The sequence below is a fragment of the Cryptomeria japonica genome, chromosome 10 (genome assembly GCF_030272615.1).
Source record: "Cryptomeria japonica chromosome 10, Sugi_1.0, whole genome shotgun sequence".
NCBI lineage: Eukaryota > Viridiplantae > Streptophyta > Pinopsida > Cupressales > Cupressaceae > Cryptomeria > Cryptomeria japonica.
In genome coordinates this window covers 554,773,745-554,790,566 of record NC_081414.1, presented here as the reverse complement: position 1 = coordinate 554,790,566, position 16,822 = coordinate 554,773,745, and positions in this window count along the sequence as shown.

Sequence of the window (16,822 nt, the reverse complement as noted above, 5' to 3'; positions counted from 1 at the left end):
TAATTAATAAGCAGCAAAAAGAGATTGAGAAGAAAGATAATAGAATTGAAGAATTGGAGGCTAAGGTAGAAGAGATTTATGGTATTATTCCTAAGATAATGTAGTGTAGGGCTCCCCCAAGAATTTATGCAGTGCATTTGAAAGAACAGTATCTAAATTTTAGACTAAACTACATTGTAAGGGACCTTAATCCATCCTTGGAAACATCTGAGGAATTCTATCATGCTTATCAAACCTCCCCACATGTTGTAAGGAATTTATTATGTGAATTATATTTACATAACTATGTTGTACCCCAAGATAGAGAATGGAATCCTTTGTTGTACATTGGGGATATCCATCTTAGAGCTCTAATGTCTTGGATCCAAAATGAGATGATTATAGGACCACAAGCTAGGGAAAAATTGGAACTTGACTGTCCATTGCCATTGAGGAGGGAATCAGAAGCACCCAGGGTTCTGTATTATGATTGGCAAAAGTTGCTAATAAGTGATGGTGTTAGTAAGATAGTACTTCCAATGAGAGAGGAAGTCTATCAAGCGTATGAGAAATTGGTTCAGACCCATAGAACAACCGTACTAGAAGGGCTAACTCAATGCTGGAATCATCTACCAGATCATTTAAAACTGGGAGAACCCTACTCATTAAAGAATTTTCATGCAGCTATACAGAGAGCCTCCAGGTAAATACAACTAGGCAGGGAGAAATCCAATAATTGGTTGCCATTAATCTTTCAACCTTAGATTATTATGTGGCCACTTTTGCCATGCCAACCAACAGAACAAAATTATGATGTAGTTGTGGAAGAAACAGCTAGATGGTCCAGGTTGGAGAAAATGAAAGGATTTTTTTGGAATTTGCCTTCCAAGGGAACCAGACAGGACACTATTGGTGATTTTAGAGTTTCAGCAAAAATCAAAAATTTTCCTTTTTCTATAGGAGCAGCAAACCCTTAAAGTTGGGGGGCATGATAAGTCGATGTTTTGACATGTTTTTTATCAGAAGTCTTAGGTTTTTGGTATCTTCTGGGTTGCATTATGATAGTAAAGTATTGTGAATTGACTATATGTAATCCATGTTTTAAAACTGAACTTAAGAAGTCATGTTTGAACTTTGTTGGTTAATTCCTGCAGCTATGCCAGTTTATTCCTACAACCAAATGATTTGTCCCTGTGATATGCGGATTATTTAGGATGATTTCATATGTGAGTTAATGAATGTATTAGTTAAGTAAGATACATATGCATGTCCTTGTATGTTGTTTTTGTTTTAGTGCAGATAATAATTGATGTTGCGGTGGAGGATTTTCTTTCGCGCCTAAGGACTGGAGAATCACATTCAGATAGCTGGAGGTCAAACTGAAGGATATTCAAGCGAGCGCAATGTATGGCATAATTGGAGCAGTTGTACTTCACCATGGGAGTTTAACTCTGGTGCATATTGAATTCATAAAATATCACTTTGGTGTGCAAAGACTGTGGTTTGGTTTCAGATCCACAGTTTCTGCAGCCAAGCTCTCAGTTATTTCCTTCATCTGACAATTACCCACCTCTTCTTCTGGGTGTAACTTGAGTTGTCCATTGTAGTTGATCTTTTCTTTATAATAAGCTCTTCCTTCTTTTCTGAGAGTTAGATAGAATGGAAAGGGATTGAGTAGAGTTTTTGTCAAGCATTCTGAATTTTCTCTTTTAGAATATGTAATCATCTTTCAGGAAGAAATGAATAAGAATATGTTATTCTGATCTATTAATAGTTCTTTGCTGAGAGTTTGATATCACTCATCCAAGGGGGCCAACTTGGTGAGTGATCCTGTGTTTATGATTATTGAAGTTAGTTTTTACTTAGTTACAGTAGAAGTTCATGACTGGATTGTTCCCGCAGCCACTAGAAATAGATCCGTTGATTGTTCCTACAGCCAAGACAGAATGGTGTGATTTCTGTTATTTTCATTAGATCATTTCAGCAGTGTTTTGTGAAGCTTTCATGTAGCCTTTTATGATTTCCATTCCTGCCTTTCCTTTCTGCATAATGTTAGTCACTGCAGTAATACAGAATAATCATTTAAGGAGCTTAGTGCATATATATTGCAAACCCATTTCAAGTTTTACATTCCTGGATTGACAACTAAATGAACACCAACCATCAAAATAGTAAACTCTACCATATGAATGTCCAAACTTCGGATTGAGATTTCAATTAGAGGTATTATTTTTTTCATTATAGTTGGGGTAGACAATCTATATGATTTTCTTTCATTAGAATAACCAATAAATTTTCCTTCATCATATCTAGGATCAAATTTCCCAATAATATCATCTTTACTGATATAACATTTACTACCAAAAATTCTAAAATACTTAACTGTAGGTGTATTGCCAAACCATAATTCATAAGGTGTCTTACCAGTTTCTTCTTTGATATGTACTATGTTGAATGTATAAACTGCTATAGTCACTGCTTCTCTGAAGTAGATATGAGGTAGACTAGCTTCCATAATCATTGTTCTAGCAGCATCCAAAATAGTTATGTTCTTCCTTTCCATAACTCCATTCTACTAAGGTGTATGGGGAGCAGAAAATTATCTTCTTATACCATGCTTGTCACAAAAGTTATTAAACTCACCAGATGTGAATTCACCACTATGATCTGATCTCAAACATATAATCTTCAATCCTGTCTCAGTTTCCACATTAGCCTTAAATATTTTAAAATTTTCAAATGCTTCAGATTTTTCTCTCAGAAAAGTAACCCACGTCATTCTAGAATAATCATCAATGATTAGCATAAAATATCTATCACCTTGAAATTTTTTAACTCTTACAGGGCCACACAAATCAGTATGAATAAGATCAAGAACATCATTTGACATTATTTACATACCGGATTATAGGGCTTCATAAACTTAGGTATATCCCTAATAGCCTTAGTTGAACTGATCTTCAAAATGTAATTAAAATTCACACGACACAACCTTTTATGCCATAGCCAACTCTCATCAATCTGTGTAATCAAGCATGTCTTCTCTTCAGAGTTTAAGTGAAATGTATTACCTTTTGTCTGTGTACTGGTTGCAATCTCCAAGGTAGATCTATTAATGATATTAAATTTTCCATCCTTGAACTGTAATTGAAATCCCTTATCTACCAATTTTGCTACACTCAAAAGATTTTTCCTCAGACCTTCAATGTAATAAACATTGTCAGTATTGCTCTTACCATCCAATGATATAGTTCCTTTTCCTTTGATCATACATGCCTTGTCATCTCCAAATATAACTAGACCACCTCAAACTCTTGCAAAGACAAAAAATTCCCTTTATCTCCAGTCATATGCTATGAACAACCAATGTCAATTACCCATTCATCCTTGTATTCAATTTTAGAAACAAGTTCCTTCTCTTTAGGTACATCCTCTTCCAGTGTCGGATCATCTTCCTTGATAGCCAACAATACCTATTCCTTCCAATTGTCGGATCCAATAGCAGAGTCTTTTGTCGGTTCATCATCTGAATTAGTAACGCCTTCGTCATCCGCTATGTATCATGATTTGTCTCTATTTTTCTTGTATTTATACTCATTTTGATATCTAGGGTTAGGCTTAAATGATCTTCTAACTCTTTCTTCAAATCTTGAATTTCTTTCAGGACATCTAGATGCAAAATATCTAAAAGGTTATTTTCCTTCATACTTACTTCCTATCGGTCCTTTAGGTACTCATCTAGAAAATAGTGCTTCAAGTTGCTCAAACTCATCATCTTTTCTCTTCATATCTTCCAATTCCTTTTGCATATAAAGCTTTCCACTATTGCTTACCAGTTGTAGATGTAGATGCATGAAAAGCAGGTTCAGTCTTCATAGCTCCAGAAGATCTAAATTCCTCAAGCTCAAAAGTAGATAGTTTCCCAACCAAAGTATCTCGATTGACAGATGTATTAGCCATTGTTCTCGACTCATTAACAATAGTAGCCTTCATTTTGTAAGCCGATGTTGGGCTCTTAGGACTTTAGAAATAATTTCATCTTCGCTTAGAGTTCCACCACAACATTGGGTTCCCATAAGAATCTCATTTACCCTTTCCGTGAATGCAATAATCGTTTCATCTTTTTCCATATTTAGGTTTTGATATCTCACCCGATAACCATCAAGTTTAGAAATCTTCACTATAGGGTCACCTTCATTAAGAGTCTCCAACTTATCCCATATAGCTTTTCCAGATGATTTTCTGGTTAATCCCATTATTTGTTGATCAAAAAGTGCACACAAGAAGGCTTCTCTTGCTCTACAATCATTCTCAACTCCTTGTCCAGGTTTTTTAGAGGAGGATTTCCTGATACCGGATTATAGGGTGTGACACCATTCTGTGTGATCTCCCAAATCTCCTTGCCAAGACATCTCAGATGAGTCTCCATCTGAATCTTCCATACTGTGTAATTTGTTTCATCAAGCCTCCGAATATCCCTTTGAAAGATAGCTCCAGAAGAACTGGATGAACTTGAATTGTTACTCACCATAGGATCTTCCACAAGCGCTTACGCTTTCTATAGAGAGGACCAAACCTATGATACCAATTGCAAGATAGTTAAGATAACTAGAAGACATTTGAAAGGCGGAGGAGTGAATCAGTTGTCACGGATTACAGGAACCATTAGCAATTTAAACTTTAATACTAGAACCCAAAACATTAATATTGGAATAGCAGTTAAACCAATTAAGCATAAACAATAATCACAGAAAAAAGCCCATCCACATAACACCAATATTTGTACATGGAAAACCCGGTAAAGGGAAAAACCACAGTGGGAAGCCTACCCATAGTCAAATAATACTTTTGCAGTAAGTATGTGAATTACAATGAAGGGGTTTGCACTTGCAGGAAGGCTAACAGCCTAGAGAGCACTGCTCATCACAAAAAGAGCCTCATTGAATACATAGAAATCTAGACTACAATCTGGAGAAGTGTTGAACTGCAAAAGATAGCATCTCCTATGCCTGAGTATAGTTCTAGTTAAGCTCAATACTGGAGGACTAAATCCTCTTACATAAACCCAATTCGATCTCCAATGATCAACCAACTCCTATGCCTAAATGATATTACATTATCCACACACTATATTACTTGACCATGACCGTTTACATTAACCATGATGATCTACAATGAGATCTTACATCTATATATACAAACCCTCGACCATAAACAATCAGGCCAGCCACTAGATAATAAACCGATTACATAATTACAAACCATGTCAGCCTTAGCCCAAACAAATAATATCAGCACATAAGACATCCCAGAAATTCATCAATAAGTCCTATCCACATGTTACATTAAAGTTGGTCCATAACCTAGATCAACCGGCACCAAGTATAGGTCCACATGCTTCAGCAATGATCTCCAACCACCAAGTCTCGAACATGATCACCAACAACATCTTGAAACTCCACCAAAATCTGCACCAACACCACTTATGCAATTCATCAAAGATGTCTATTAGAAGCTTTGTCATTGAAACCCTCGCCGGAACCAAAAACCAATCTTCGAAGCAAGCAGGATAGCATCTAATCACCAAACCAAAACCAACTAACCAAATATGAGTATAAGTATCATGAACAAGCCAATTCTATCATCAGATTATACCGGAGCCTACCGGATCATGCCGGATCCAAGTTAACAAAAAACCAGTCAACCTACTGAGACCAGAAGGGTGTCGGTAAAGCATCCAAATAGCTAGTGTTGGCATCAATGACAAAACATCAATGCAACACATAATCAATTCCACCAAATGGCCAACATGATGTCAATCTACTAATTCAGTGATTTAGGGATTGGTTTGTGCTCCAAAATTGTAATATGTTACAGATGTATTTAGGATATGTTGGTATTCCATTGGATATTGCCTCAAGATGTTATTCTTATGTTTTGGTGGTCTAGAAGTTGTGCTCTAGAAGTTTATGTAATGATGATGATGTTTCCTGACAAATTTTGTAGAGATTTGTGTTTCTTCACATTTCCAATTCTGTTGATGATATTTTGGATGTATGTTATTCATGTATTTATTTTTGTTATTATTATTTTGCATGTGATTATGGGCTCTAGAGTTGTGGTTGTTGATATGTTAATTTGAGATCTGGTTGACCTTGAATGATTCTATTTTTTCTTTGTCATTTGTCATGTATGGATAATGTATTTCTTTGATTGATGTTGTCCATTGTGTGTGGTCCACTTCTCATTCCTTACCACCATGGGAGTGTTTAGTGTAGACATATTTCAGTTTCCATTTTAGTGAATTGTTGTTTTGGATAGCTTGGGGAGATTCTTAATTCAAGAGATCAATATAAATTGAGGATGACCATAATAAAGAACAAATGGAAGCAAGTAGATTAAGAATGAAGATCTATTTTTGTGAATGTGTGTAAGGTTGTGTGAATTCATGGTTGAGTAATGAGATTGTGTGTTGTTATTGTTGTTGTTGTTTTTTGGTACCAGAGGTAGTGAGCTAAAGGTTTCTTCTGACATTGTAGTATTATGGAAGTTGTGCTTCAGTGGTGGATTCTTTCTTTTTCTTTCTTCTTAATGTAAGAAGTGAGCCCTTCTTTTCCTGGTGGTTGTAGTTGGGCAATGAGCCCACCTACAATGAGAATTCTTGTAGTGATCCACCCTTTGTAAAAACCATCTTAACTTGTGTCACCTTAACAAGTGTTTCATAATTAAGAATTTGCATTCTTCGTGTCCCTCCTTGGGTTTTCCATGTATATTTGGTGTTATTGTGTATGTTTAATGTGTGTTCTCTTTCATGCTTATATCTATTGATGGTTAAGTTATCAGAAGTTTATTTACCAGATCTATTATGTGGGCTAAGTAAGAGGTTTTAATTCATACAATTGATTCATCCCCCCTCTTAGTTGTCCAAGATATTCAATAATTGGTATCAAAGATTTTCTTCCTAGAAAGTAAGACTAACCACTTGAGGAAGATATGATGGCACATAGATTGAGTATTCCTACCTCTGAAGGATCTTACTATAGTTTCTAGAGAGTAAAGATGAGAGGATACTTTACTTCTCTAAGTTACAAGACTTGGAAAGCTATGGAGATGAAATATGTGATTCCAACAAATGGACCTACTACTCCAGATGAGATTGAATCCTATGAAGAGAATGAATGAGCAAGGTATTCTATCTTTAGTGCCCTATCTAAAATTGAATTGGCAAAGGTTGTGTAGGGAAAAATGGTGTCTCAACCTTGCATTTATGTGAGGTTACTATTTATAGTAAGTTTTCATTTGAGCACGAAATGATGCGAAACTCTCCCTGAAGCTTCTGGTTGGCTAGATAAGCATTCCGGTAAAGTTGCGTCGCAAGGTCACAGCTAGTTTTGAAGATATTAAAGTTTTCATCTTGGAGGGGTGCAATAAAATGTTTAAACTTAATTTTGGGGACTTTAGAGGCTCCGAAACACCTTGAAAAGTGGCCGTAATTGGTGAAGCTAGTTACGAGGTGATAGAGCACTTCGCGAGCTTTCCGGCGCTTCAAACGGTTCGTCAATCGGACACCCGGTTCTCAAGTTATGGCCTCCGAAAGTTTGTACTCCTGAAATAGGAAAAATAATTTGTATCGGATACATAAATGAGCTGTAAAAGGGAGCGACACGTGTTGATGTGTGCTTTAACATGTCATAGAAGGGAGATAAGGTCGGCTACACCTTATTGGTGGTTTTAGCCCATGGTTTTGTAATACCGTTTGACAGTTTCTTGTATTGTATCTCCTATTTATGAGGTGTGTAAGATAGAGGTTGAGTGTAAGAGTCCTATGGCTATTGAGTTGCCTTTGAATCTCTGATTAGTGCTACTCCTGCGAAGAGCTTGCTCTGCAAGTATGTTGTAATCTATTTTTGATTGCTGAATAAAATATTGAGCTGCTTTTGGAGGGTGGGGTTTTTCTCCCGAAAGGGTTTTCCCCACGTAAATCACTGTGTTGTGGTATGATTGCTATTATATCTATTTCTATTTTCTGTAACTGTTGTAATGATCTGAAAAAGTTTTGCATTACCCTCCTCTCAAGGTTAGTGTAGGAAGTTTTTTCCGCTACTTAACTTCCTTACAAGTGGTATCAGAGCTTGATCACCTTTGGTTTCAATTGTGGGCAGTTGGGTTTTTTGAACTAATCCAGATTTGAGTGGGAGCTTGTGCAGAAGACACTTTTTGATCTTGTTGCAGGAATATTCAGATGGCGAGTTCGTCAAGGAGAATAGAGGTGGAGAAATTTAATGGAAGTAATTTTGAGATGTGGAAGCTGAAGATGGAAGATTTGCTAATAGATCGAGATCTTTGGGATGCTGTTGATGCGAATGTCCAAAAGCCCTCAGATCCTACTGCGGCAGCTCAGTATGATGTTATGGACCGAAAAGCCAAGGGTCTAATCAGACTGTGCCTGGCAGACTCTGTTCTAATCAATGTCCATGAAGAAAACTCTGCAAAGAAGCTATGGACTAAGCTTGGTGAGATGTATCAAGTGAAATCTTTACTAAATCAAATTTTCTTAAGAAAGAAATTGTATTCCTTGAAGATGGAAGAGGGTGGACGGATTGCAGACCACCTGGAAGCATTCAATATGTTGGTGGCTCAATTAGTATCTGTCGGTGTTAAGATGGACGAGGAGGAGAAATGTCAGATCTTGCTTTGCTCTTTGCTTGATTCGTGGGATTCTCTTGTTATGGCTATCGGTAGTACTTCTGTTGTTTTAAAATCTGAAGACGTGGTGGGTGCCCTACTCGATGAAGAGATGCGAAGGAAGGTATCCATCAGTTCAAAGGAAGCCCTAACCGTTCGTGGAAGACCTAAGGAGAAAGGCAAGAAGAATGAGAAGCGCGGCAAGTCCAAATCCAAAGGGAGATCGAAATCTCCTGGAAAGTCCAAAGTCATTTGCTGGAATTGCGGTAAATCAGGTCACATCCGTAAGGACTACAAAGAAGAAAAGAAGAAGAAAAAGAAAAAGTTCGATTCTGATTCTGAGTCCAACAAGGAAGATGGCGATGCATTTATTGCGGCTTTGGCGACTCATACAGGTAATGATGCCTGGCTAATTGACTCAGGTGCATCTTTTCATATGACTTCCAATAGAGATTGGTTTTCTGAATATGAAGGATTTAATGGAGGTAAGGTGTACTTGGGTGATGATTCACCTCTAGACATTGTTGGTCGAGGTAAAGTTAGAATCAGGTTTTCTGATGGTAGAATAAAAAGGATTAATGGTGTGCTGCATATCCCTGGATTAAAACGAAACCTGTTATCTGTGAGCAAACTAATAGATGCAGGTGTGCAGGTAGTCTTTTCTGAAACAGGAAGTAAGATGATTAAGGGTGCTATGGTAGTTGCTAGAGGTGTCAGGTTTGGCACTTTGTATAAGCTTGAAGCATACACTGTTGAGTGTAATAGCACTTCTGTAAAAGATAAATCTGTGGATACTTCACTGGAAGATTTGAAGGTTTCACCTTCAACAGATGGAAATGGTTTTTGGGTACCTAAGGGTGCTCTTTCGTCTGAAGCAAAGTTACCTGCAGAGAAGACTATGTTATGGCACCAGAGACTTGGCCACATTGGAGAAAAGGGTCTAAGGACCTTGAAAAATAAAAACCTTGTTGAAGGTTTGAATGATTGTAATCTTGACTTTGATTTCTGTGAGCATTGCATTTATGGAAAACAAAACCGCGTTCAGTTTTACTCGAGTTCTCATAAAAGTTGTGGTGTTTTGGATCTTATCCATTCTGATGTGTTTGGTCCAGTAGATGTCTCTTCGATTGGAAAATCCACATATTATGTTTCGTTTATTGATGATTTTAGTAGAAGGACATGGGTATATTTTCTAAAGAGTAAATCTGAAGTTTTTAGTCGTTTTAAAGAATTTAAAGCAATGGTTGAGTTGCAGACTGGAAAGAAAATAAAATGTTTGAGAACTGATAATGGCGGTGAGTTTTGCTCTAATGATTTTGATAGATTCTGTAAAGACTGTGGAATTAACAGGCAGAAGACAACTCCATATTCTCCACAGCAGAATGGAGTTGCAGAAAGAATGAACAGGACACTAATGGAGAAGGCTAGGAGTATGTTGAGTGGTGCTGGTCTCGAACAAAAGTTTTGGGCTGAAGCTGTTGCCACTGCTTGCTACCTGATTAACAGGTCTCCTACATCAGCTCTTGTGATAAAACACCTATGGAAGCATGGTCAGGTCACAAGCCTTCATTGAGACATCTTAGAGTTTTTGGTTGCGAGGCATATGCACATGTGCCAAAGGAGAAGCGAACAAAGTTAGAGAACAAGGCTATGAAATGTATCTTCATCGGGTATAGTTATGGTGTGAAAGGATACAAGCTTTGGGACCCTGTTGCACAAAAGGTAATTCACAGTAGAAGTGTTATTTTTAGAGAAATTAAGTCTCCTTCTGTTACATTGCAGCCAGAACAGACTAAAAAAGAAGATGTGATTCAACTTCCTTCTACACCTGAAAGAATTGAATCGAGACCCCTAGATAGGCAAGAATTTGAGGAGAGCTCATCTAGCTCTGAATCTTCAGAAGAGGAGGAAGAACCTCCAACTCAGCTTGTTCGAAGGTCTACAAGACATAGACAACCACCTGAAAGGTATTCACCTGATGATTGGAGATGTATTTTTGCTCTGAATACTAGTGTGGATGAACCTAAATATGTAGAAGAGGCATTAGGTATGAATGATGCAGAATCCTGGAAGATTGCTATGGAGGAAGAAATGGCAGCTTTGAAAAAGAATGATACATGGGATCTTGTACCATTGCCTGAAGGACGAAAACCTGTTGGTTGTAAATGGGTGTTCAAGAAAAAGATTGGTTCAGATGGAAGCATTGAGAAGTATAAAGCAAGGTTGGTTGCAAAAGGCTACTCTCAGGTTGAGGGTGTTGATTACGGTGAGATATTTTCTCCTGTTGCAAAAATGACGTCCATTAGATTTTTGCTTTCTATTGCTACTGCTTATGATTTAGAGGTTGAACAAATGGATGTGAAAACTGCTTTCCTTCATGGTGATTTGGAGGAAGATATTTATATGACACAGCCGGAGCACTATGTGGTGAAAGGCAAAAGTAATTTGGTCTGTAAATTGAAGAAATCTTTGTATGGCCTCAAACAAAGTCCTAGGATGTGGTACCAGAAATTTGATACATATGTGTTGAGTTTGGGATTTGAACGTTCTAAATCAGATCACTGTGTTTATTATAAATCTTATGGTGATCATTTCTTATTCATTGCATTGTATGTTGATGATATGTTATTCATTGGCAAAGGGAAAGGTATGATTTCAGAACTGAAGTCTCAGCTCGCTGCTAAATTTGAAATGAAAGATCTTGGTCCAGCAAAGCACATTCTTGGGATGGAAATTAGAAGAGATAGGGTGAACAGAAAGCTATGGCTAGGCCAGAGTAAGTATGTGAATTCAGTGTTACAGAGGTTCAACATGCAGAATTGTAGACCATTGAGTGTTCCTTTTACAGTTGGAATGAAACTATCTATTTCAGATTGTCCTACATCCCCATTGGAGATGGAAGACATGAGCAGAGTGCCTTACCAGAGTGCGGTTGGAAGCTTGATGTATGCTATGGTTTGTACTAGACCAGATATTGCCCAAGCAGTGGGAGTACTTTCTAGATATATGTCTAATCCTGGTAGAGTTCATTGGGATGCAGTCAAAAGAGTCTTCAGATATTTGAAGGGTACTTCAGAGTATTCTTTGTGTTATCATGGTAATTCAGTTGGAGACATGACTTCCCTTGATATCCATGGTTATGTGGATTCAGATTGGGCAGGTGATATTGATAGCAGAAGATTCACCAGTGCTTATGTGTTTACTTTGTTTGGTGGTGCAATTAGTTGGATGAGTAAGCGACAGGCTGTGGTTGCTTTATCCACTACTGAAGCAGAGTATATGGCAGCTACTCATGCTTGTAAAGAGGCCATTTGGCTTAAGAGACTATGTTCGGATATTGGAATAAAACAAGGTACAGTGACAGTTTACTGTGACAGTCAAAGTGCAATTAGCCTAACTAAGAACCCGACATTTCATGCCCGAACCAAACATATTGATGTTCAGTATCATTTTGTTAGAGATATGGTCGAAGATGGTAGGTTGAAGCTGGTTAAGGTGGAAACTTTGATGAATGTTGCAGATGCTTTAACTAAGGCTGTGAGCACAGAGAAGTTCAGATGGTGTTCAGAGTCTATGGGCCTTATGGCCCCTAGCAATTGATTCATTGTGTTGACATTCCCTTCCGCTCTTGCAAGGTGTTCGACAAGTGGGAGATTTGTTGGGAAAAATGGTGTCTCAACCTTGCATTTATGTGAGGTTACTATTTATAGTAAGTTTTCATTTGAGCACGAAATGATGCGAAACTCTCCTTGAAGCTTTTGGTTGGCTAGATAAGCATTCCGGTAAAGTTGCGTCGCAAGGTCACAGCTAGTTTTGAAGATATTAAAGTTTTCGTCTTGGAGGGGTGCAATAAAATGTTTAAGCTTAATTTTGGGGACTTTAGAGGATCCTAAACGCCTTGAAAAGTGGCCGTAACTTGTGAAGCTGGTTACGAGGTGATAGAGCACTTCGTGAGCTTTTCGGCGCTTCAAACGGTTCATCAATCGGACACCCGGTTCTCAAGTTATGGCCTCCGGAAGTTTGTACTCCTGAAATAGGAAAAATAATTTGTATCGGATACATAAATGAGCTGTAAAAGGGAGCGACATGTGTTGATGTGTACTTTAACATGTCATAGAAGGGAGATAAGGTCGGCTACACCTTATTGGTGGTTTTAGCCCATGGTTTTGTAATACCGTTTGACAGTTTCTTGTATTGTATCTCCTATTTATGAGGTGTGTGAGATAGAGGTTGAGTGTAAGAGTCCTATGGCTATTGAGTTGCCTCTGAATCTCTGATTAGTGCTACTCCTGTGAAGAGCTTGCTCTGCAAGTATGTTGTAATCTATTTTTGATTGCTGAATAAAATATTGAGCTGCTTTTGGAGGGTGGGGTTTTTCTCCCGAAAGGGTTTTCCCCACGTAAATCACTATGTTGTGGTATGATTGCTATTATATCTATTTCTATTTTCTGTAACTGTTGTAATGATCTGAAAAAGTTTTGCATTACCCTCCTCTCAAGGTTAGTGTAGGAAGTTGTTTCCGCTACTTAACTTCCTTACAGGTTGTTGCTTTGGATACTACTTATGAAGTTTGGGAAACACTGAAAAACTTCTATGAAGGGAATGACAAATTTAAGCTAGTTAAGATGAAGACTACTAAAGGTAGATATGAGAACTCAAGGATGGAAGAAGGTGAATACATAACAAGATATTTTGAAAAGGTTGACAATGCAATGAATGAGATCAAAGATCTTTGTGGTACCTTGGATGCTAAGGATGTGATAGAGAAGATCATGAGGACTTTACTGAAATGTTATAGTGACAAGATTTTAGCTATTGAGGAAAACTATGATCCATCCAAACTCACCGGTGAATAATTGTATGGCACTTTGATTGCATTTGAGATGAGCAAGTTTGGTAAAGATAAAGCAAGAACTTATAAGATAACATTTAAAGCATAAAAAGATTCAAATGAATATTGAGATGATAAGAGCCTGGATGAGATGGAAAGAAAATTTGTGAGAAAGTTGAAGAGAGGAACCAACAAGTATAAAGTTATGTTACTGTTGTCATGGAGAATGCACCTGCTTATGAAAAGCAAATCTGTACCAGTGTTTTATGCAATCCTGTGCAATAGGGAAATGAAACTCAAGTTGTGGGTAAACTCAGAAAGAGAAATGAATTTTTGAGTTATGGATTGACTTCCTTTCAAATACCTTCTAAAACTAATCTTGGGTATGAAAAGAGTAAAGAATGGTATGATCAAGCTTGAAAACTGATAAAAAGTACTCTAGGAGGTGATGCACCAAACTGTGATGATAAACTATCATGATTCACAAAAATCTTTCTGAAATTTTGCCTACACAAGATAATTAACTTCTTAATCACATGAGTATTTCTTAGAAAGGTTAATTAATTAATAAATTTGAAAGGAAAATTTACTTCACAACAGAAATTTACTAAAACCTACAACACAAACTAAGACCTATGGTTTCTGTATAAAGCAATGATGCATGCACACTAAGGTGACAGAAGATTCAAGGTTTCAGACGAAACACAAAAAAACTCCTATCAAATATTTCATGAACAAACACAATTATCAACGCACACCTATGGAATTCTACAAATAGAAGGAATCTTGCTAAAAATATAGGACTGCAAAACTGCTGCAAATGTCTATATATCAAACTCTGAGCTACAAATCTCTGAAATTCTCTTACGAAAAGAGAAAAGCAAAGGCAAGAATTGAGGAAAAGTTAACAATATTTCCTCTATATACAATAATAAGACATGCAACCCTAAAAAAATGAACTGCACTCCTAAAAAGGTGAACTCCAGTCTGAAATCCGAGCACAAGAAAAAATCCTAAAAAATAGGTGTCAAATCTACACGAAAAGATGCCACTATACTGCCAAAAATCGCTCAAGTCAATGTGTAACCCAACAAGACTCTCAAAATAGCCTCAATCTACTAATAACTACCTCAAACCACCTCTGAACTGTTGCTAAAACTCTATATGTGCATGTCATACACATGTGTGTGTAAAGGGAAAATAAATAAATATTCAAAGTGTAGTCAACATGACTTTTACTTTTAATATCTATTATGTATGCATGATCTTGTCCCCTATTATGTCTATATAATAAATATTAAAATTGATTTATAGGGGCATCACTTTAATATTTGTTTTACATTTTTAGTTATGCATGTGTGTATATGACATGCAAAATCTCTTAAGTGCATTTAAATTAATTGTTTTTATTTATTTACTAATAATGGTATATTTGTATTTTCAATATTTTATAAAGTACCATTATTAAATAAATAAATAAAAATAATAACAATAAAGTATTATGCACTAAAAACAACAAGGGTTCTAAGCCCCCCACGACTTGCATGAGTTACTAGAACTTAAAGTCCTTGTGGGAGTTTAAAAACTTGACCACCATATAATTAATAACAACATCAAAATAAGTATTGTGTCCTTTCCCCCCCCCCATCCTATAAATCCTTTCTGGTCTAAAGCATGGATAAAAGGTCTCACCCCAAAAATCAATTTTTTCTTCTGGACTATCCTCCAAAATAAGATCCTTACCGTTGACAACCTAAAAGGTAGAGGTTTTGCCCTTCCTAACAGGTGTGTGTTGTGCTTTCAAGAGGAAGAGTCTGTGGACCACCTTGCCCTCCACTGTCCCTTCTCAGTCTCAGTTTGGGAAAGTTTCCTCAAGAGCTTTAGTTTAGCTTGGGTGTTTCTGAGTAACATCAGAGATTTGTTCTCCTCCTAGCAAATTCAATGGACTAACTCTTTTTTGAGATGTATGTGGCAGCTCTCTCTTCCTCACATCTTGTGGGGTCTTTGGAAAGAAAGAAACAACCAAATCTTCAAGGCTGTTTCACTAAATCAAGATACTGTATTCTAGAAAATTCAAAGGGCTATCCAGGAAAATATGGGAATCATGGAGGGTCCTTGTTACTCAAATAATTCCCTGGAGTCAAATATCTTAAGGGCTTGGAATATGAAGATCACTGATGGTCCTAATCTTAGCTACAATAAAAGGCTTGAAGCTAAATGGCAAACCCCTCCCCAAGGCTGGCTCAAAATCAATTTTGATGGTGCAGCCAGAGGTAACCTAGGTCCTTTAGGTTGTGGAGCTATTCTTAGAGATCATAGAGGAATCTACAAAGAGATGATTGCTATCCCTATTGGAACCCAAACTAACCATAAAGTTGAAGCTATGGCATCTCTTCAAGGCATAATCCTAGCCAAAAAATGGAATTGCCCCTATCTATGGATAGAAGGGGACTCAAATAATATAATAAAGTGCCTCAATGGGACTTCAAAACCTTCATGGTCGATTCACAACATAATCACTTCTGCTATTGACATTATTAGAACCTTTAAAAAATGCCATATCTCCCATATCTATTGGGAGGCCAATTGTTCTGTTGATTGGGCTGCCAATGTGGTGGTTAAAAATGAGACAATTACCACGTGGATGGGTGAGAGTGGACTCCCCGAAGATGTCAGACAAATCATAAGTGATGAGTGATATAGAAGTACCCCAAAGACTCTTGATTGATAGGGTAATAATGAAAAGTACTGATGTGAGCACTTTGAGTTATTTCTATAATGAGAAAATCACTCATTATAAAATCAATGCCATCAACTCCCATGCTTGTTGGGTAATTGTTCTAGCTCTGAAAAGCTCTTTGTTTAACCAGCTCTACAAGTTTCAAAATTTGGCTATGAGAAGCAACATCATGGGCGGAAATAGGAGACGATATGAGCCAAGTAGCTGTAAAGAATGGAAACAGAAGGAGGAGGTGTGGGGTATTTTGTAGAAGGGTGGTCTCTCAAACTTCATAGAGAGACTCCACGGCCGTGATGGAATGGTAACTAGCCTTTTCTACAAAAATTGGAAGAAGGGCATGTTAAAAATGGGTGACCAAATGGTGGAAATTGATGAAGATTTAATTGCTAAAGCTACGAGTCTCAACAGGGAAGGCTACAACTTCTACAGAGACAGCAAGGTCAGCAGGGAAGCCATTGAAAGGTACCTGGTTACTGAGAAAGAGAAAAAATGACTGGTAAAGTTGAGCAAAAACTACTACCTGCCTAGGGCTTTTGCCAAACCCTGGCGGGAAATTCTCTTTGTTTTAATGCGGTATATTACTCTAG